The 22423-nt window shown below is 46.2% G+C and overlaps 3 non-coding genes across 3 annotated transcripts; 1 reads left to right on the top strand and 2 right to left on the bottom strand.

Moving 5' to 3' along the window:
* Positions 1 to 766: 766 nt before the first annotated feature.
* Positions 767 to 839, bottom strand: Trnaa-agc (transfer RNA alanine (anticodon AGC)). Its single transcript has one exon. It is a non-coding gene; the product is annotated as a tRNA-Ala (tRNA).
* A 170-nt stretch (positions 840 to 1009) lies between these two features.
* On the top strand, positions 1010 to 1082 carry Trnaa-agc (transfer RNA alanine (anticodon AGC)). Its single transcript has one exon. It is a non-coding gene; the product is annotated as a tRNA-Ala (tRNA).
* Positions 1083 to 14494: 13412 nt separating this feature from the next.
* Positions 14495 to 14569, bottom strand: Trnat-ugu (transfer RNA threonine (anticodon UGU)). The gene has a single exon. It is a non-coding gene; the product is annotated as a tRNA-Thr (tRNA).
* Between the last annotated feature and the right edge of the window lie 7854 nt (positions 14570 to 22423).

The following is a 22423-nucleotide window of genomic DNA, read 5'->3' as shown; positions in this document are numbered from 1 at the left end:
TCCTTACACGAGGCATCACAACAACGTTTCACCAGGCAGCGCCCGTCAACTGCTGTTTGTGTATGAGAAATCGGTTGGAAAGTTTCCTCATGTCAACACGTTGTAGGTGTCGCCACCGGCGCCAATCTTCTGTGAATGCTCTGAAAAGCTAATCATTTGCATATCACAGCATCTTCTTCCTGTCGGTTAAATTTCGCGTCTGTAGCACGTCATCTTCGTGGTGTAGCAATTTTAATGGCTAGCGGTGTAGTTTTCTGTTTCTGTTCCTTTAATAGTGCTGAAACTACTAGATATATTTCAGGTTAGAAAAAAGTAAGATCAGTCGGATCACATGCCATTATTGTCTCAGTTCAATGTCTCCCCTAACATTTAGGCGCCGGTTCACAGGCGTGTCGTTCTGACGGACATTTCGGCGAAACCATAGGCTACATCCGTTCACCTCTGTGTGAAGACAAGTCTTCCGTCCCGACTTCACGTGCTCTACTTACAGAAACACGAGTAGAATTTCACCTGCTCATCCGCTGAACAAAAAGTCTGAGCAGGAGGTTCAGGAGGTTGCCGGTGGCCACACAGCCAGACGAGCCGAAGCGTGTGGAGGATGATTGGTGCAGAAGGCCTGCCACACTGTTCCGCCTGTCAAAGGACCCCAGGAGACACCTGAGTACCTGTATCTCATTGAACTTACCTTCTCGGCTTAAGAAAAATTACTACATTGTCTGCAGCCGCTAGAACTGGAGGTAACAAAAGGAGTGAAAAAGGAGGTTCCTGGAGGCGCCGGGTATCGATCCCGGTACCTCTCACATGCTAAGCGAGCGCTCTACCATCTGAGCTACGCCCCCAGCTGCTGGATATAACTCTTTATACTTTCTCCGTAACAGTTTGGCAGCCGCAGACTCAGCGGCGCCGGGCTGCAGCCACACCCAACAGGTTTCACCAGAGCTGGCCGAGTAACAGGTTGGCTGCGTAACGAAATACGCCTTAATGCCAAGTCAGACCTGCTTCCATCTTGGGGGGCGTAGCTCAGATGGTAGAGCGCTCGCTTAGCATATGAGAGGTACCGGGATCGATACCCGGCGCCTCCAGTAATGCTTTTGCATCATTTTGTCATTCAGATAACTTACCTAAGTGTAAGAATGAAACTGGTATAAAAATGAATTTATCGTATATAGTCTGGATTCTATGTAAATGGATAACGTCTGCGAATAAAATGACACCAGTAGCGTTACAACTCATTGGAGCTATAAGAACCGGGAGCTATTACCGAGTCAGTAGTCAATATCACCATTTTGCAGATTCAGTGTTTAGAAGCACACAGCTTTATACAAAATGTATAGAAATTCCGGCTTAACTAGTAAGAATATCTCGATTCGAGACGAATACTTTGAATTTATTTCTTGATTCAAATGGCTCTGAGCACTATGGGACTTAACATCTGTGGTCATCAGTCCCCTAGAACTTAGAACTACTTAAACCTAACTAACCTAAGGACATCACACACATCCATGCCCGAGGCAGGATTCGAACCTGCGACCGTAGCAGTCGCGCGGTTCCGGACTGAGCGCCTAGAACCGCATGACCACCGCGGCCGGCAATTTATTTCTTGTTCAGTTAACTTACTTTCGATGCCCAACTTCAGATGACGCATATTAACAGGAGCTTTATTTTGGAGACATTGAAGTCGGTTGGCTGAGCTTTGGTAACATCGTAGTTTCCAGATAAATCTGATAACTGCAGTTTCTCACTAACAGATGCAATTTATTCTCCTAAACTTCAGCGTTTGTTCTACGAAAGGTATAAAATTAGAATGTTGAAGATCTCGAGCATAAAAATGCAAATAGCCTTACGTTGCTTTTGTCAAAGATCGATTTAAGCAAAATTCATGTTAGACGTGAATCACTCGATGACGACGAGGCAAATTTTTTGTTTCTCTTTTACTTGTGCATTCGCACTTATTTTGCGAAGTTTGTGGTGAAAAGTATTTTTTATTGTACCGTAAATTTAGATTCCTTCCCATTCCACTTCAAGGTTGAGTGTTGAATAAATGTGAGTCTTTGATGAAATCTCTGCCAGATATACTGTATTTCAACCCTCCTGTGCCTGCTGCAGATAGTCAAAGAAGCCTGTGACCATTCACGTCGTACTTAATTACTCACACGCTTCTCACAAATCTCCCAACACAGCTGCTTAATATCGATCCTGTACTGTAGTATTATAGTGCAAAAGGACACCTGCAGCTTCCTACAACCATAATGAAATTTTTGTATTTATTCCATACTGACTTATATATATTTGTATGACATTAATTTCTTCAGTAGTAATCATTTAGTCAATTACCACAGTATTTTAAGTTCCGGGACATATATATCGATTTGTAGTAAGATTTTCGGATTAGTACTTGGTTCGAACATTTTCAATTACCTAGACACACAGTCATCACCACTTCAGAAAATATCGTTCTATTGAAACACAGCTAGCTCTTTATTCGCACGAAGTAACGAGTGCTACCAACTGTGGATCTCAGACTGATTCCATATTTCTAGATTTCCAGAACGCTTTTGACAGCGTTCCTCAAAAAAGACTTTTAATCAGATTCCGAGTCTACGGTGTATCGCTTGAGTTGTGCGACTGGATCCGAGATTTCTTCTCAGAAAAGTCACAGTATGTAGTAAATGGCGGAAAATCCTCGAGTAAAACGAAGTGACATCCAGTGTTCCTCAGGGAAGTGTTATAGGCCCTCTGCTGTTCCCTATGTATATAAACGATTTAGGGGACCGTCTGAGTAGCCCTCTTACATTGTTTGCAGATGATGCTGCATTTACCATATAGTACACTCATCAAAAGATCAAAACCAATTGCAAAAAATGGCTCTGAGCACTATGGGACTCAACTGCTGAGGTCATTAGTCCCCTAGAACTTAGAACTAGTTAAACCTAACTAACCTAAGGACATCACAAACATCCATGCCCGAGGCAGGATTCGAACCTGCGACCGTAGCGGTCTTGCGGTTCCAGACTGCAGCGCCTTTAACCGCACGGCCACTTCGGCCGGCAAAACCAATTGCAAAATTGCTTAGACAGGATAACTGAATGGTGTGAAAAGTGTCCATAGTCTCTCAGTAAGGAAAAGTTTGAGGTCATCTACATGAGTACAAAAAGAAACCCGTTAAATTTCGATCACACGATAAATCACGAAAAATTTAAAGCCTGTCAGTTCGACTAAATATCTAAGAATTATAATTACTTAAGTTGGAGTGATCACATAAATCATGTTGTGGGGAACGCATATCAAGGACTACGTTTTATTGCCAGAACATTTAGAAGATGCTACAGGTTTACTAAAGGAACTGCGTACACTACCCTTGTTCATCCAGTGATAGAGTATTGCTGTGCTTTATGTGATCCTTACCACATACGATTAACCGAGAACATCGAAGAAATTCAAAGAAGGGCAGCTCGTTTTGTAAGTGTATTATAGCGAAATAATGTAGACACTGTCACGGACACGGAAAGCGTGTTGGAAAGGCAATCATTAAAATAAAGCGTTTTTCGTTGCGGCGAGATCTTTTCATAAAATTTCAATCACCAGTCTTCTTCTCTGAATGTGGAAATATTTTATTGTCTCCAGACTGCGTGGGGAGGAACGATCATAATAAAAAATGGTTCAAATGGCTCTGAGCACTATGGGACTCAATTGCCGTGGCCATTAAGTCCCCTAGAACTTAGAACTACTTAAACCTAACCAACCTAAGGACAGCACACAACACCCAGCCATCACGAGGCAGAGAAAATCTCTGACCCCACCGGGAATCGAACCCGGGAACCCGGGCGTGGGAAGCGAGAACGCTACCGCGAGAGAAATCGGGGCTCCTACAGAAAGATTTAAGTGTTCATTTTCCCCACTCGCTGTTAGAGAGCGAAACGGTGTAGAAATAGTTTGAAGGTGGTTCGAAGAACCCTCTGCCAGGCACTTAATTGTGAATTGTAGAGCAGGCATGTAGTTGTAGATATAATTTTTAGCTTCTTTAAAGCAAGAACCACCTCCAGAAATCGGAATCTGTGCGGAATCACGATTTGACAACTTACTTTTCCGGGTATTATTTGTGTGGTGTCACCGCTAGACACCACACTTGCTAGGTGGTAACTTAAATCGGCCGCGGTCCTGTAGTACATGTCGGACCCGCGTGTCGCCACTGTGTATTCGCAAACGTAGCGCCACCACAGGGCAGGTGACAAGACACGGACATGACCTCGCCCCAGTTGTACGGACGACATAGCTTGCGACAAGACGTATCACGTCTTCCTCTCATTTGCCGAGAGACAGATTAAATAGCCTTCAGCTAGTCCATCGCTACTACCTAGCAAGGCGCCATGTGTATCATTGCTAATTGCTTACTACTATGCAAGAGATGTATTTCAACAAGAAGAACATCATTAAAAGTTAAGTAGATGACCATCTCTCTTCTTTTCTTTATAGTTTTTCATCCAGTCTCCTGTTTCAGAATTTACGCCCGTCTGCGTTAGTTTCGCGTGCACCTAGCCACTCATTGTGTCGAGACCTTAGGGAATCGACACAACAATATTTTGGCGACGAGGATGGGATGCCGCGCCCACGTTGCAGTCTTTGTGTTATACTTGCTCTAATTTGCTTGTGTCATGGCTTCGCCGCATTCTCCAGATGTACTGTCCGAATTTTTTCGCTTGCAGAATCAGCAGACGCAGGCGTTATTGGAAGCCCTTGGACAGCTCGTCCAGGGTCAACGTGCGCTGCAAACCGATGCGGCGGCAGCCGCTTCATCGCTACCGCAGCCACACAACGCTGTCGCACCGCCATTTAGGCCCTTTGAGGCCCATAACGAGAGCTGGACTGAGTGGGCCGATCAGTTCAACTTCCACCTCACTGCTTATGGAATTCAAGGTAAAGAGCGGCAGCCGTTTTTGCTTTCTTGTGTCGGTGTGTCTACCTACCGTGTGATAGTGAAATTGTTTCCCCGACGCGACGTAGCAACTCTGACCTACGAGGAAATTTTGTCGGCTTTAGATGCCTATTTCAAAGAAACAGTAAATGTAGTTGCAAAACGGTATACGTTTTTTCGTACAAAACGTACCGCCGGTCAGACTAATAGGGAGTGGGTAGCAACTTTGCAAGGCCTTACTAGAGACTGCGCGTTTGCCTGTGAATGTGGCCTCCCATATTCAGATACTATGGTGCGTGATGCAATTGCACAGAACGTTTCTGATGTTCGCATTAGGGAACAGATTTTGAAGCTAGTTAATCCCTCCCTGCAACAAGTGATAGACATTTTGGACAGGCAAGACACACTTGACTTTGCTCAGGCATCATTTGAAACTTCGCCAGCAGTGTGTCACATTAATCGGCCCGCCCGGCCCGCTGCACGGGACGCTAAGCGGCCCTCGCGCCCGACTTCGCTGCGGCCGCCTAGCTTGCAACCACGTGCGCCGCGTAAGCAAGCAAATGCAGTGAAATCTTGTCCGCGGTGTGCCACTAGACATTCGCGTGAAAATTGCCCGTCACGCCAAGCTATTTGCTTTTACTGTCAAAAGAAAGGACATGTACAAAGTGTTTGCCAGAAAAAGCTTAGATCAGACACTCGCAATAATTCCAGGCCTTTGCTTCGCGCCGGAATCGCACCCAGGACAATCAGGCTCGTGGACCTTCGCCCATGGACATTCATGTCGTTCATTCCCACCCGTCCAGTGACACTTTAGCTAACAGTGACTGTGTTCGTCCCACCCAAAGAGTGCGTCGACGTCGCCGGAAATCCCGTAAAGTTGTAAGTGCTTCTGGACCTGTATCAGTTCAAATTGCACGAGACAGTCGCTCTTGTCGTCAACAAGACAATAAACTTTTTGTGGACTTAGACTTTGCAGGAAAAGTGATACCATTCCAGCTCGATACCGGAGCTGCAGTTTCCTTGCTCAATCACGACACGTACAAACAACTGGGCGCCCCGCCATTGCGTGCCGCAAATGTTACGTTAACTAGTTACTCAGGACAGCATATACCTGTGTTAGGACAGTGCAGCCTTCTTGCAACATACAAGGGACAGACAAAACTTGTGTCATTTTATGTTCTTCGTTCCTCTAGTGCAGTGAACTTGTTTGGTTTAGATTTGTTTCAATTGTTTAATATGTCTATTGTAAATCAGGTCCTATCAGTGAATCAGACTGTGCCTTCCGCCAGTGTTTCTAGTCTTTGTGAAGAATTTGCAGACATTTTTGCACCGGGCCTTGGTTGCGCTCAGAACTATGAAGCGCATTTGGAACTGAAAGACAATGCGCAACCGAAATTTTTCAGAGCGCGCAATGTTCCCCACGCATTGCGTGATGAGGTCGCACGAACATTGGCCGAGTTAGAATCTCAAGGTGTAATTGAACGTGTGCAGGCTTCTCTCTGGGCCTCACCCTTAGTAATTTTGCCAAAACCTTCCGGAAAATTGAGACTTTGTGTGGACTTCAAGGCAACTGTGAATCCACAACTTGTGACTGCTACTTTTCCTTTGCCCCGCCCGGAAGATCTTTTTGACAAACTGTGCCCGGGAAAATATTTTTCGAAATTGGACCTAGCAGATGCGTACTTGCAAATACCTGTGGACGAAGAATCCCAGCGCGTCTTAGTGGTAAACACGCATCTTGGCTTGTATCGCTTCAAAAGACTGCCTTTCGGATGTGCATCCGCCCCTGCTTTGTTTCAGCAATATTTACAAACTCTTTGTGCGTCGGTCCCTACTGCTGCGAACTATCTGGACGATATTGTGATCTCAGGAAAGACAGAAGCCGAACATTTGCAGAATCTCCGAACATTATTTCAGGTATTGCGTCAGAATGGTCTTCGCTTGAGGAAGGACAAATGTGTGTTTTTTGCTCGTGACTTACCGTACCTGGGGCATGTCATAAATGCCCAAGGTATACATCCGAGTCCAGAGCACCTTCGTGCCATTCAGGACTTGCCGTCACCGCAGAACTTAAAACAGCTACAGAGTGTGCTGGGTAAGGTAAATTATTATCATCGATTTTTGCGCAATGCTTCTTCCATTTCAGCTCCGCTTCATCGCTTACGCCGTAAAGGTGTTCCGTTCGTCTGGACGACGGAATGCGAACGCGCCTTTCGCCAGTTGAAATCGGCGTTACTTTCAAATACTTGCCTTACGCCATTCGATCCCCGAAAACCCCTTTTGTTGATGGTAGATGCATCGGATTTCGGGATCGGTGCTGTGCTTGCACACAAAGATGGCTCGCATGATCGCCCTATTGCCTTTGCGTCCAAATTGCTCTCATCTGCGCAACGAAATTATTCACAAATAGAGAAGGAAGCTTTGGCTCTTGTGTTTGGTGTAACAAAGTTTCACGATTTCTTGTATGGTCGTCACTTTACCATCATCACGGACCACAAACCGTTGACATCGCTTTTCCATCCGAACAAGCCTGTACCTCCACGTACAGCGCAGCAATTCATTCGCTGGTCACTTTTTCTCTCGCAGTACCGCTACGATATCTTGTATCGGTCCACTGCTAAGCACGGAAACGCTGATGCGTTGTCCCGTTTGCCTGTTGCTGAGGATACAGCATTCGATTCTTCCGAACTTGCTTGCATGTTCATTGATTCGGAAGCCGATGACGTGGTCGCATCGTTTCCGATTGATTTTCGTCGTGTAGCTACGGCCACAGCTGCTGACCCTGTCCTTGCTCCCGTTTTGCGTTTTGTTGCTACGCAATGGCCCTTGTCAAAGTCACGGATCGAGGATCCTTTGGTTCGCCGTTTTTTTGCTCACAAGGAGAGACTTTTTGTCCGACGTGGTGTTTTGTTGTTGCGTTCCGATAATGATCCATCCCGAGTCGTGGTCCCACGTTCGTTACAGTCCTCTGTCTTACGGCTTCTTCACCAAGGACATTGGGGTATAGTGCGAACGAAACAACTTGCTCGACAGCACTGTACTTGGTTCGGAATCGATGCTGCGATTACGAATAGGTGCTCCTCTTGCGTGGCGTGTGCCGAACAACAATCCGCACCGCCGCGGAAATTCTTTGCATGGCCGAAAGCCACTTCCCCTTGGCAACGCTTGCACATCGATTTTGCTGGTCCATTCTGGAATGCTCGATGGTTGGTTGTGGTCGATGCTTTCAGTAATTTTCCTTTTGTTGTCCGGATGTCTTCCACGACGTCTTCTGCCACAATCCAAGCTTTGTCTGCTATCTTTTGCATTGAGGGTCTTCCGCAGACTATTGTTTCCGACAATGGCCCACAATTCATGTCCGCAGAATTTCAGTCATTCTGCCAGGCCAATGGTTTTCAACATCTGACATCCGCGCCGTTTTCGCCTCAGTCAAACGGTGCCGCTGAACGATTGGTCCGGACTTTCAAGTCACGGATGTTGCAATTGAAAGAGTCGCATTCTCGGGAGGACGCTTTGTTGCTCTTTTTGTCTTCGTATCGCTCTCAGCCCCGCGATGGTCGCTCGCCGGCTGAATTGCTCCATGGTCGTCCTCATCGAACTCTGATGTCTTTGCTGCATCCGCCACATCAGGTTCCTGTGCAGCGGCAGACTCCTGCTTTTGCTCCTGGCGACGTTGTCTATTATCGCAACTATCGCGGTTCACGGCGTTGGCTCGCAGGGCGCATTCTTCGCTGCCTCGGCCGCGCGCTGTATTTGGTTTTGGGGGCCTCTGGTGAGGTGCGTCGGCATCTCAATCAGCGGCGCCTCTGTCGTCGCCTGGGTTCTGCCGCTCCCCGTCTGTTTTCAGCGACGGAGCCGTCAGGTCAGCGCCCTGGGGACCCATCTACTGGCTCGCCTCATCCCCAGGTGTTACCGACGATGCCTTCCATTTTGCCTCATGGCGTCGCGCCGCCGCAGCCGCCGCCGGCGCCGCCAGCAGCGGACGCTTCGCTGCAGCCGCCTCGCGCCTCCCTGGGTCACGCGCCGCCGCTTGCTTCCCGTGACCAGCCGTCCTCCGCCATGGACCTCTTGCCCGCTCCGGACCAGATGTCGTCTTCGCCCGTCGGGTGCTCCGACCACATGGAGGTCGACCCCGCGGCTCCTCTTATATCATTCCGTGCGCAAACACCTCATGTTGACGTGCACCCTGGACTAGGTTTGCAGGCGTTTCCTAGCTCCCCTCGGACCGAATGGCCGGGTGCGGGTGGCACAGCCTCGCCTGTTGTTAGGCTCCCCACCTCATCGCATACGTCAACATGGGGTCCTCCCCACGGCGGGCGGAAGCCTTATCTCACGACCGTTCGCCGATTTGCGGGGGAGGAATGTGGTGTCACCGCTAGACACCACACTTGCTAGGTGGTAACTTAAATCGGCCGCGGTCCTGTAGTACATGTCGGACCCGCGTGTCGCCACTGTGTATTCGCAAACGTAGCGCCACCACAGGGCAGGTGACAAGACACGGACATGACCTCGCCCCAGTTGTACGGACGACATAGCTTGCGACAAGACGTATCACGTCTTCCTCTCATTTGCCGAGAGACAGATTAAATAGCCTTCAGCTAGTCCATCGCTACTACCTAGCAAGGCGCCATGTGTATCATTGCTAATTGCTTACTACTATGCAAGAGATGTATTTCAACAAGAAGAACATCATTAAAAGTTAAGTAGATGACCATCTCTCTTCTTTTCTTTATAGTTTTTCATCCAGTCTCCTGTTTCAGAATTTACGCCCGTCTGCGTTAGTTTCGCGTGCACCTAGCCACTCATTGTGTCGAGACCTTAGGGAATCGACACAACAATTTGTGCTTACATAACCGCATCATCTGCGGAAAATTTGAAATTGTTGCTAATATTTCTCACCAAGCCATTGTTACAAAACAAGAAGATAGCACGGACGTAGCTCGTTACCTCCACCAAAGGATTCCACAATATCAAATGTGAGCAAGGGCAGTTATTTTCATCATCATTTTTATTGGAATCCCCGTTTGTTACATGGAGAAGTCTGTTTTAATACCAGGGGGATCATTACGTTCGACTCGAAATATACTCCACAACTGCGTTATATGTGAAAGTGAAGTTTTTGAGTGTCTTCTTCGATTCAGTGAGAACAGGTCCTTCCTGACAGGCTGAATATAATAACGTTGTTAAAGGTGGAAATAATTTTAAAGTTGCCTCCCGCCCCACCCCCAGGAGGCTGGTGTGGCCGGCTAATTTTAGCACCAGCAGATGTCCCCCTCGAAAACAATCAACTTTGGATTCTACACATTTTTTCGTGTGAAGCTTATCTTTCGAGTTACTCTGGTTTGTCAACTTAAATTTTACACCCTGTATACAGCACTTGTTGGTCTTCTCTGCCGAGAAACACATTTCTTTCACTGCAAGCCCATTGCCATTACGAAAGAATTACAGAACACAGGACTGTTAGTGTTATTACTCTAAAACATATTCTCCGTTTAGGATAAGTGCAGCGGATACATTAGTCCTAAAGGAACCACTCTGTGTTTTGATAAGTTTTTTAAATGCTGTCAGTAGCATGTACTTGTGTCTTGTGCTTAGTATTGCTAATCACTGGTCCCCGAGTTCGATTCCAGGCCGCATCGAGGATTTTCTACGCTCGAGACTGATTTCCTGTCTGTGTATGTGTGTGTGTGTGGTCCTCATGTTTCGTCGTCATCGACGTGCAAATCTCCGAAGTGGCAACAAATAAAAGACTAACATCGGTAGGCTCAGTTCTCCAAACTGGGACTATCGACCAAAAAGTGCCATAAGCACATTACAGTTTTCATTTGTGAAATGCTTTTACATTGTAGTTTTATCTTTGCACTTGCCAGCATAACAGAATCTATTATTCCGCACAGGAAATGGCAGATATGATTTTCTGTTATGGTCTGGCAAACGGAAGCAACTGCCGAGTCCGTGTCCTGTATACTTAAAAATATCCAGAACACAGAGTACCATCTGCACAATTATTCAGTTGTCTTTTCTAGCGACTAGACTCTGCTTCATAGCTCCAACAATGCCAGATCGTGGCAGATCTCGTACCTTCGTACTCCTGTTGTAGAGGAATGAGTATTGCACGAGTGGAAAAAGATGCTGGAACTTGTGTACGGCATCTGTCAGGGTTAGTCTTCCTCTGATCTGGGCGATTCCACATAAAACGTTGCTATGCCTCGACACGCAGTTGAAGAAGGAAGGCATCAGCACCGATTTTCAGTTAATGTACGCACAGGAATTCTCGACGATAGACCAACAGAACCTTACACAATGATAACCAAGTAGTCAGTTGCAAGGCACCGACAGTTCCTATCAAATGACTTACCTGTCCCTGCTAGAGGGGAAACCATTCCAACCAGGGCGGGAAATTCATTTTCTCCTAAATGTACGAGAACACCTCACACGGACATTTAACGTACAATAAATTGGTCTGAGAGGACCAATACGTTGAACAGCTCGTTCCCCTGATCTTAAACCCTTGGATTTTTGGTTGTGGAGTCTCTTGAACTCTCTGGTGTACGCAAGAACCCATTAATTATGTATAAATACTGCAGGAACGCTTTTTCAGTGCTTTCCAGAGCATCCGTGACCCCCCCCCCCTCCCTCCTGAGTTTTCAGAGAGTGCCTGATTCCCCAAGACGTCGGAAAGAAGCATGGTATACCATGAATGGACACAATATTGCGTACACTGTTTAGCGATGACTTAACGTGAAGGTCGTATTTAATAGCAAGCACATTACATTAAAAGCTCTGCTGTTTCAGAGTAACAGAATAATCTTAAACATTACTCCGAAAGAGCAACTCTGTAAATTTGAAGAGATAGAAAAATCAGCCAGTCAGTTGCAAATAAAGGTTTATTAGCCCTTGACCTAGGTTTCCATAATTGTAAAAATATCTTCTTCAGAAGTTGTGGGCCTCTTATGTACAATCATGTGATTTAACAAGGCCCACTACTTCTGAAGAAGATATTTTTACAAATATCGAAACCTAGGTCAAGGGCTAGTAAACCTTTATTTGCAACTGACTGGCTGATTTTTCAGCCTCTGACAGAATAATGTGTTCTGGTTTGTTTACTGCATTGTGTAGGTCGTTCGTAACAGCAAAGATCTTGCAATAGAAGATATTTGTTTCACAGTCGAGTACTCATAGCTCTTAAGATACTCTCTTTCAGAGCCCAAGTCTCCACAATATTTTTCCTTGTTTTGATCCGTACTATCACCTCTCAAAATGTGGAAAATTTTTAACACCTTGTGTAGGACGTCTTAACTCTGGCATATGCAATTACAATATTAACTTTGATGTGACAAGAGAGTGGTGTAGACAGAAGTTGTTTGATTCCAGATGTCCTACTTGCTTGAGCTACGAAAAAATCTTGAATGACAGTCTAAAAATATGCAGCAGTCAGTAGCGGCTTTTTAAAATAGAACTAGTTATTTTTTGCGCCAGAATAACAGATTTGTACATACGTGGCAGACTCAGTGATATAGCTCCCTTGTGGGCCTCACAAGAAATTGCTTAGTAGTAAGAATACATTGCATATGGGTCTGTAGTGCTTTTTTTTGAAAAAAAGCTCCATAGCTAGTGTTTATTGGTTTTAATTGGTTTGCTTATATTTCTCTCTTTGTAACTAGTTTCTCATTGTAATCAGTCAAGTTGTCAAGCTGGAATCTGGTCACAATTATGCTAAAACTGAATAGGATATACAGGGCGGGCCTAAGGTCTTTGTGCAATTATCAGTATTAAAAAGCCGCGCGGAGTGGCCGCGCGGTTAGAAGCGCCATGTCACGGAGGTTCGAATCCTCCTTCGGGCATGGGTGTGAGTGTCGTCCTTAGCGTTAAGTTAGTTTAAGTAGTGTGTAAGACTAGGGACCGATGACCTCAGCAGTTTGGTCCCTTAGTAATTCACACACATTGCAACATTTGAATATTAAAAAACTTACAAATTTTTGGCTTGTGAAAAATGAAAGAATAAATCACGAAGCTTTAGTTACGATATCAATGAACTTTAACATGTGCGCCATTCGTTGCTCGAAGAACGTCTAATCGATATTCGATTTTACGCCGTAAGTTTGACAACATTTCTTGTGATAAACCAGCGACAGCATCTGTTGTCTCCCTTCTTAGTATACCCATATGAACTACTTGCGTAGTACAAACCTTGTCCTTTCATAGCCCCCACAAAAAGAAATTATGTCTGGTGATGTTGTAGGGTAGAGGGCAAGACCATCACGTCCAACCCACGTGTCAGGAAATGTTTCATTTAGGAAATTTCTAATATCCCATCCCTAAAGGGGTAGTGCACCATCTTCTTGAAAAATCACAGCAGGCTGCAAGTCTCTGTTCCGTAAACTGATCTAGCCAGATAAATGTTAGCTGTTACTGATTTTTCGACAAAATATAAAGTACCAATAACTATTTTACGCATTAAACCGCACCACACATTCATTTTAGGGTAATCCCTAACGTGATCTAAGACAACGTGTGGACTTTTCAAACCCTATACTCTCATTGTGTTTCTTACATTTACCTGATACGTGGAAAGTAACCTCATCTGAAAAAACAAATTCGTCGAAAATACTCGTTGCTAGTATTGATTCGTGCCAATGTCTCAGTCGCAAAAGCTGGTCGACGTTTCCATCATCTGGTTGTAACACTTCCCTTGCCTGGTCCTTATATGCTTATAGGTGCAATTTGTTGGGTATAATTCTTCGCACTGTGGTCCTAGTAATCCCTAATTCACGAGATGCGCATCGAATAGACTTGCAAGGGCTTCATAACAACGCCTGTTGCATAGTTCCGACACTTTATTCACTGACCGAAGGCCGCCCTGTTCGCGGAAGGTCCAACACAATGTCGGTGTGTTTAAACTTCATGTACCATACAACAATACGCCCTCTATCGGAAGCTTCTCTTTCGTATTTTCTTCAAATATTTCGTCGCACAGTAATTGGGGGTTTTTCCCTCGCGGTACCACAGAACACACTGCGTCTTCTCGCGGAACGCCATTTCACGACAACGATTGTAGTGCTCTCTACTCAGTTTCTACCTGCAACAAAGATATGCAAACAAACTTGATGATTTGTTCCTTCATTTGTCATAAACCACAAACTTGTAAAATAAATATTTATATTTTTACAAAAACTTTATGACCACCCTGTGTTTTAGTCTGTTATCAGTGATAACGTCAAATTCCAGCTTGACAACTTGCTTGATTACAGGACTGAGACGCAAAGAATGAAATATAAATAAATAAAATAAACAACAATAACGTGCAGCTGAAGAACGGCTATTTTCGGAAAAGTTAACAGCTGTGAACCCACAAATAACACTTTCCTTCGACGGTAATGGAGGCAATCCTAATTATGGAGCTGTAGTTGCGGCCACCCACAAGTTGACACCACTCACCACGGGCACCAACAGCGTCGAGACAAAGTTCTCTCCATTACCGGCAGAGAGTGGACTAAGCTGCAGGGTGAAATTACAATTAAATCATTACCATTAGCTGCTGACAGGCGTTGATATACATCAACGGGGACAGTTGAAAATGTGTGCCCCGACCGGGACTCGAACCCGGGATCTCCTGCTTACATGGCAGACGCTCTAGCCATCTGAGCCACCGAGGGCACAGAGGATCGTGTGACTGCAGGAATTTATCTCTTGCGCGCTCGCCCGTGAGACCCACATTCTCAACTTATAGTCCACGCACTACATTCGTAGTGTCCCTACCATTATACCCATTACTCGCGGCAGACAATCCACTGCGTCCCGTAAGAGTTCAGGCAAATCGTGTGCATCCGCACTGAAGGAAGTCATCAGCCGGTTAGCCTTAAACGATATGAAGGTGGCATCTGTTGTTTCGGACATGTCCGAAAGAACAGATGCCATCTTCATGAGCTCCAGGGTGGCGCACCATTCAGACGCCCACAACAGCAGCTCTCAAATTAGTTACGGAATACAAATTGGAACAAAACAACCTTTGTTTGAACCATTTCCTTTTCAATGTAAAGAAAGCTTCAGATACTATGTTTTATTGCCTTGATCGCATGTAAGTACACTGCATTACTAGTTTGGGCGGGGCTAACCTGCCATCTTCAGATGTGCAAGGTTACAAAAATATTACAGTATTGTAGCTGTAATCGTAAATTAACGATGTTACCTAAGTTCTTGATATACCCTCAAGTGCAGGTTATGAAATCATACTGGGCAATAAACCGCACATTAGTTTTTGTACCCTCGTAACGCACTATGAATATGAAATAAAAAAATTCCTTTTAAATAAATTATTTCGTTACATTTATAAATTGCAATATATACCTGAGACGACAATACTTCATAATAAAGAGAGAGTAAAACACTGAAAAAGGTAACAATGTTCTCGTGGCAACACAGAGTCACACCGGTGTGGCACACATCAAGAAGTGCCGCATGTATCTGAGTTGGCTGCAGGCTACATACTGCCGCATACCAGTAGGGTTAATAGAGTAATGCAGAAGAGTGCCACCTGGTGGCAGCAATCTCGTGAAGAATGATAAATATATTCTGCGTTCTTTCTAACAATATATACGTATATGTAACAGTATGTGAGAGAATACTTTATGAATCATTTAAAATGGATAATAGTGACATAAAATGAAAAACACAATAGTTAATAATATTTCGTCGTTTCGTAAGATCAGAAAAATTATTTCGAATAAGGCAGTTAACATTAAACTTCTGGTAAAGGCTGAATGAATGAGGTTAAATGGGACACAATTTAGATAACAGTATTCAGCAACTGTTCACTATGGCAGAAAGTTGTCATACCACGTGTCATATTTTTCGTCTTATAGAAGGCGTCATATCGAAATTTCCACTTATAATGCCGTTTTTACTTGTTTAATTGTAATATATACATTGATACACAAAACAGGACATAAAAAGATATCCTCTTGGCATATTACTGTGACTTAGGAAGTCGGGATTAGCATGGAAGGACAAGGCCCCTATAATACGACAACTAGTAGGTCAATAAATTAACAATTTATTCAAGACCACATTTATAAAACAGCTAACATACAATCAACATGTGGCCGTCTTAAAAACAATCCAAAATGACCAATAGCTTCCTTCTCAAACAAGCAGCAAATTAGAATTACTTAATGAACAATAAATCTGAATGAATTTAAAAGATGGCTCAAGTAACAAAATTTTTGAGCAATAAGACAATCATCACAATACGTTACACTTAATGTAATTAATTGGGGTGAAAATTAATTTTTTTTTAATACATGAGAGATGTTAGGTGTTTATCAAATGGACAGTGACGCTAGGCTCCCCTGGGCAAAGGGTGACTTAACTTAGACTGCCGGAAGCAGCAGATCAGCCGTCCAAAACAACACCTAATCGCCGGGGCCCAACCGAGAGTCACTTCCCATCAGACGATACGTCACAGCTTCTGTGCACCGAAGCGGAACGTGGCGGCGCACCCACGCACCCCGACTCGCAGAAACTGGAACACAAAGAAACCGCAGAAGACACGGCAAACACCAACCAAACATCAATCAATGTATGTTAAGAAATTGATAAACAAAATACACAAACCAATTACTGTTGAGTGAGTGCATTCAATAAGTGCACGTATATAAGGAAGTACATATAAATGACTAGCTTTACAAACACAAATTTTACTAATAACAGAATAACCGGTTGGAAAACTTTTTTTTTTTTTTTTTTTTTTTTTTTTTTTTTTTTTTTTACAGCAATGTACCAGGGTCGTCGCTTGATGGCAATAATCCTAAATCATACGCACGCCTTCGTGCTAATCTGCCTTTTAATAGTCATCCAACAAGCGGATTTTACAGCAAATAGTAACTGCTGGTTAGCATACAGTCACACAGACTCACCCGGCTGCTCTTACTTCGACAACACGTACATTAGAACCGACCAACAAATACACTCGCTGCAGTGCAAATCGTTTGACGAAACGAAGGCACCAAAACCACTTACACGTACGATGGAGAGCGTTGTTCGAGATGTGCTCGAGGGATGGGTCTCTCCGAGAAAACAGTCCCCAAAGCAATGCGACGAGCAGCGCCCGAAGTTGACATCAGACAGGTCCACCACAAACTGGCGACCGTCTTGCAAGGTAGACTGGCCGCACCACCGCTGACCGAGCCCACGTGTTTGCTCCGTCGTCCCCTCAAGCACGTCCTAGCGCCTCGTAGGGAGTCCGACGACCAACTCCCTACCGCCAATACCCGCCGGCAGATCACAACAGGGTCAAAGATCGTAGTACAGCTGGGTAATCGATACTCAGCCACAGAGCTGGTGTGCCAGAAAAGGCGCTCCACTGCTCAATTACAATAATGGATGTATAAATGTCAGAAGGACATGCGATAACCCTAAGTCTAGTTTACTGATTACAGGTGGACAACTACATATTTCATGACGAATGCACACATATATATTTTCTTACGCCGTGATGATAATATGAGATCAAAAAAATGTTCAAATGTGTGTGAAATCTTATGGGACTTAACTGCTAAGGAGGCCGCAGCTCGTGGTCTTGCGGTAGCGTTCTCGCTTCCCGCGCATGGGGTCCGGGGTTCGATTCCCGGCGGGGCCAGGGGTTTTCTCTGCCTCGTGATGACTGGGTGTTGTGTGTCTTTCATCATTATTTCATCCCCATCGACACGCAAGTCGCCGAAGTGGCGTCAACTCGAAAGACTTGCACCAGGCGAACGGTCTACCCGACGGGAGGCCCTAGCCACACAGCATTTCCATTTCCACTGCTAAGGTCATCAGTCCCTAAGCTTACATACTACTTAACTTAAATTATCCTAAGGACAAACACACACACCCATGCCCGAGGGAGGACTCGAACCTCCGCAAAATGGCTCTGAGCACTATGGGACTTAACATCTGAGGTCATCAGTCCCCTAGAACTTAGAACTACTTAAACCTAACTAACCTAAGGACATCACACACATCCATGCCAAAGGCAGGATTCGAACCTGCGACCGTAGCAGTCGCGCGGTTCCGGACTGAATCGCCTAGAACCGCTCGGCCACCGCGGCGGCAGTCCATCACTGCAGCGCCTTAGACCGCTCGGTAATATGAGATTAATAGCAAGGAAGGAAATAATGAAAGAAAAATTTCAATTGATAACATTTTTGTGTATCGATGACTACGATGTGACTCGATATGTAAGTGACAACTGAATAGTCTAATTATTGAGATGTGATACTATACTGAAAAACAGAGAGATACCACGACGTTTACTGACTTTTAGGGCAATACACAGCCGGCCGGTGTGGCCGAGCGTTTCTAGGCACTTCAGTCTGGAACTGCGCGACCGCTACGGTCGCAGGTTCGAATCCTGCCTCAGGCATGGATGTGTGTGATGTCCCTAGGTTAGTTAGGTTAAATAGTTCTAAGTTCCAGGGGACTGATGACCTCAGATGTTAAGTCCCATAGTGCTCAGAGCCATTTGAACCATTTTTTTAGGGCAATACACAGATTAAGTACACTCCTGCAAATGGAAAAAAGATCACATTGACACCGGTGTGTCAGACCCACCATACTTGCTCCGGACACTGCGAGAGGGCTGTACAAGCAATGATCACACGCACGGCACAGCGGACACACCAGGAACCGCGGTGTTGGCCGTCGAATGGCGCTAGCTGCGCAGCATTTGTGCACCGCCGCCGTCAGTGTCAGCCAGTTTGCCGTGGCATACGGAGCTCCATCGCAGTCTTTAACACCGGTAGCATGCCGCGACAGCGTGGACGTGAACCGTATGTGCAGTTGACGGACTTTGAGCGAGGGCGTATAGTGGGCATGCGGGAGGCCGGGTGGACGTACCGCCGAATTGCTCAACACGTGGGGCGTGAGGTCTCCACAGTACATCGATGTTGTCGCCAGTGGTCGGCGGAAGGTGCACGTGCCCGTCGACCTGGGACCGGACCGCAGCGACGCACGGATGCACGCCAAGACCGTAGGATCCTACGCAGTGCCGTAGGGGACCGCACCGCCACTTCCCAGCAAATTAGGGACACTGTTGCTCCTGGGGTATCGGCGAGGACCATTCGCAACCGTCTCCATGAAGCTGGGCTACGGTCCCGCACACCGTTAGGCCGTCTTCCGCTCACGCCCCAACATCGTGCAGCCCGCCTCCAGTGGTGTCGCGACAGGCGTGAATGGAGGGACGAATGGAGACGTGTCGTCTTCAGCGATGAGAGTAGCTTCTGCCTTGGTGCCAATGATGGTCGTATGCGTGTTTGGCGCCGTGCAGGTGAGCGCCACAATCAGGACTGCATACGACCGAGGCACACAGGGCCAACACCCGGCATCATGGTGTGGGGAGCGATCTCCTACACTGGCCGTACACCACTGGTGATCGTCGAGGGGACACTGAATAGTGCACGGTACATCCAAACCGTCATCGAACCCATCGTTCTACCATTCCTAGACCGGCAAGGGAACTTGCTGTTCCAACAGGACAATGCACGTCCGCATGTATCCCGTGCCACCCAACGTGCTCTAGAAGGTGTACGTCAATTACCCTGGCCAGCAAGATCTCCGGATCTGTCCCCCATTGAGCATGTTTGGGACTGGATGAAGCGTCGTCTCACGCGGTCTGCACGTCCAGCACGAACGCTGGTCCAACTGAGGCGCCAGGTGGAAATGGCATGGCAAGCCGTTCCACAGGACTACATCCAGCATCTCTACGATCGTCTCCATGGGAGAATAGCAGCCTGCATTGCTGCGAAAGGTGGATATACACTGTACTAGTGCCGACATTGTGCATGCTCTGTTGCCTGTGTCTATGTGCCTGTGGTTCTGTCAGTGTGATCATGTGATGTATCTGACCCCAGGAATGTGTCAATAAAGTTTCCCCTTCCTGGGACAATGAATTACGGTGTTCTTATTTCAATTTCCATGAGTGTATATAGGAATACAAGGAATTAAAATTGAGTAAAATAGCTCATACAGAAGTAGTAACTTACAATACTTTATATTCCAATACTTTATATTCCAATGTTATGACGAAAGCACAAAATCACCGTCAACATTTCAGATCTTGCAGATTCGAGAATTAGGTGTGGTACCCTGAATGCTGCTGTACTTGAATCAGGACGCCTGTTACCTCCCTACCGACATCTCTCCGTGTGTTCCGCGCCACACGGACGCTGCTGCGCCCCTTGTTACGAGACGCCGCGCCGGTCTGGGTGTGGGTGTCGTTGTAGTACAAGAGCGCGGGCCGCGTCCGCTATCGCGCCGGCGCAGGCCGACGTACACGCGGTGACCGCGTCTGCGCTTTCAGGTGCAGTCGGCGCCATTATGGCGCTAATGCGTCCCTCAGCGTGAGGAAACCAATTATCGGGACGCCATCGATCTCCGGCAGATTAACCGCGCTGAAGGAGAGCCCTAAATTAGGGCATCACGGGGTGCCCCAGCAAAGAAAAGAGGATCCCAGGGCGCAGCCACAATCTGCTGTTCCAGGGAGTCCGGCAGTTACCGGGCCCGGGTTAATAAGGCGTTTTCATTAGCGGCCGGTGCAGGGGAACCTCGCTGACACGGCGTGTCCGGTAAAGAGGGCGCGGCCGGCGAGAGGGCTCGCCGTGCCAGCGCCGCGGTTCGGGTGGGAGTCAGCCCAGGACAAAGGTTAGGCCTTGCAGAGTCGTGATTAAAACGGGCCGTCTGCTGGTGACGACCCAACAAGAGTGAGGCATCTGTCTTCGTATGGCGAACCTGTTCACAATTTACACTACTGGCCAATAAAAATTGCTACACCAAGAAGAAATGCAGATGATAAATGGGTATTCATTGGACAAATATATTATACTAGAACTGACATGTGATTACATTTTCACGCAATTTTGGTGCATAAATCCTGAGAAATGTGTACCCAGAACAACCACCTCCGGCCGTAATAACGGCCTTGATACGCCTGGGCATTGAGTCAAACAGAGCTTGGATGGCGTGTACAGGTACAGCTGCCCATGCACATTCAACACCATACCACAGTTCATCAAGAGAAGTGACTGGCGTATTGTGACGAGCCAGTTGCTCGGCCACCATTGATCAGACGTTTTCAATTGGCGAGAGATCTGGAGAATGTGCTGGCCAGGGCAACAGTTGAACATTTTCTGTATCCAGAAAGGCCCACACAGAACCTGCAACATGCGGTCGTGCATTATCCTGCTGAAATGTAGGCCTTCGAAGGGATCGAATGAAGGGTAGAGCCACGGGTCGTAACACATCTGAAATGTAACGTCCACTGTTGAAAGTGCCGTCAATGCGAACAAGAGGTGACCGAGACGTGTAACGAGTGGAACCCCATACCATAACGCTGGGTTATACGCCAGTATGGCGTCATCGTAGAACTGTTCGTGTAGATGGTTGTTGTCTTGCAAAGTCCCCATCTGTTGAATCAGGGATCGAGACGTGGCTGCACGATCCGTTACAGCCATGCGGATAAGATGCCTGTCATTTCGACTGCTAGTGATACGAGGCCGTTCGGATCCTGCACGGCGTTCCGTATTACCCGCCTGAACCCACCGATTCCATATTCTGCTAACAGTCATTGGATCTCGACCAGCGCTAGCAGAAATGTCGCGATACGATAAACCGCAATCGCGATAGGCTACAATCCGACCTTTATCAAAGTCGGAAACGTCGTGGTACGTATTTCTCCTCCTTACACGAGGCATCAGAACAACGTTTCACCAGGCAACGCCGGTCAACTGCTGTTTGTGTATGAGAAATCGGTTGGAAACTTTCCTCATGTCAGCAAGTTGTAGGTGTCGCCACCGGCGCCAACCTTGTGTGAATGCTCTGAAAAGCTAATCATTTGCATATCAGAGCATCTTCTTCCTGTCGGTTTAAATTTCCCGTCTGTAGCACATCATCTTCGTGATGTAGCAATTTTAATGACCAGTAGTGTATAAAAGGTGGATCGGAACTGCATCGACAAAATTTCGGAAGTTGTTAAGGGATATTTTCTAAGTATTTTGGTATCAGACACCCGTGGCCTTCGCTGTCCCATTATAGCCTACCAACGTAACAGTTAACGTCACAACAGTGTAATACGCAATCAGCAACGTCAGTCACAGGGTAAAGATGGATACAGAATTGACGGAACGTCACCGTTACGTAACCGTCACGTTTTTGAACACTGAGGGTCAGAGGAATTTCTGAGCATTCACACTACACGGCACGTCAACGTCGAAAGAATGTCGTGGTTCACAAAATACTCAACAGAGGCGCTATTTCGTAGTTGATGGTAGAGCTTCATTAAACGCCTAAATTTAGTTTAAAGCAGTTGGCAGTGATTGCTGTTGCACTTGATGATGAGGAACAGAGAGAAAAAAATAGTCTGGATTAGAAAAATGTTAAAAAATTGAGACTCTGAAGGAGAGTTCACACTCTTTACAAGGAGCTGGAAGAGGAGAAGTCATCGTTCTATAAATATTTCAGAATGTCTAAACAACAGTT

Source organism: Schistocerca nitens, chromosome 1, assembly GCF_023898315.1.
Source record: "Schistocerca nitens isolate TAMUIC-IGC-003100 chromosome 1, iqSchNite1.1, whole genome shotgun sequence".
Lineage (NCBI taxonomy): Eukaryota > Metazoa > Arthropoda > Insecta > Orthoptera > Acrididae > Schistocerca > Schistocerca nitens.
Note: the sequence above shows the minus strand (reverse complement) of the source record. Positions and strands in the feature narration are given on the sequence as shown.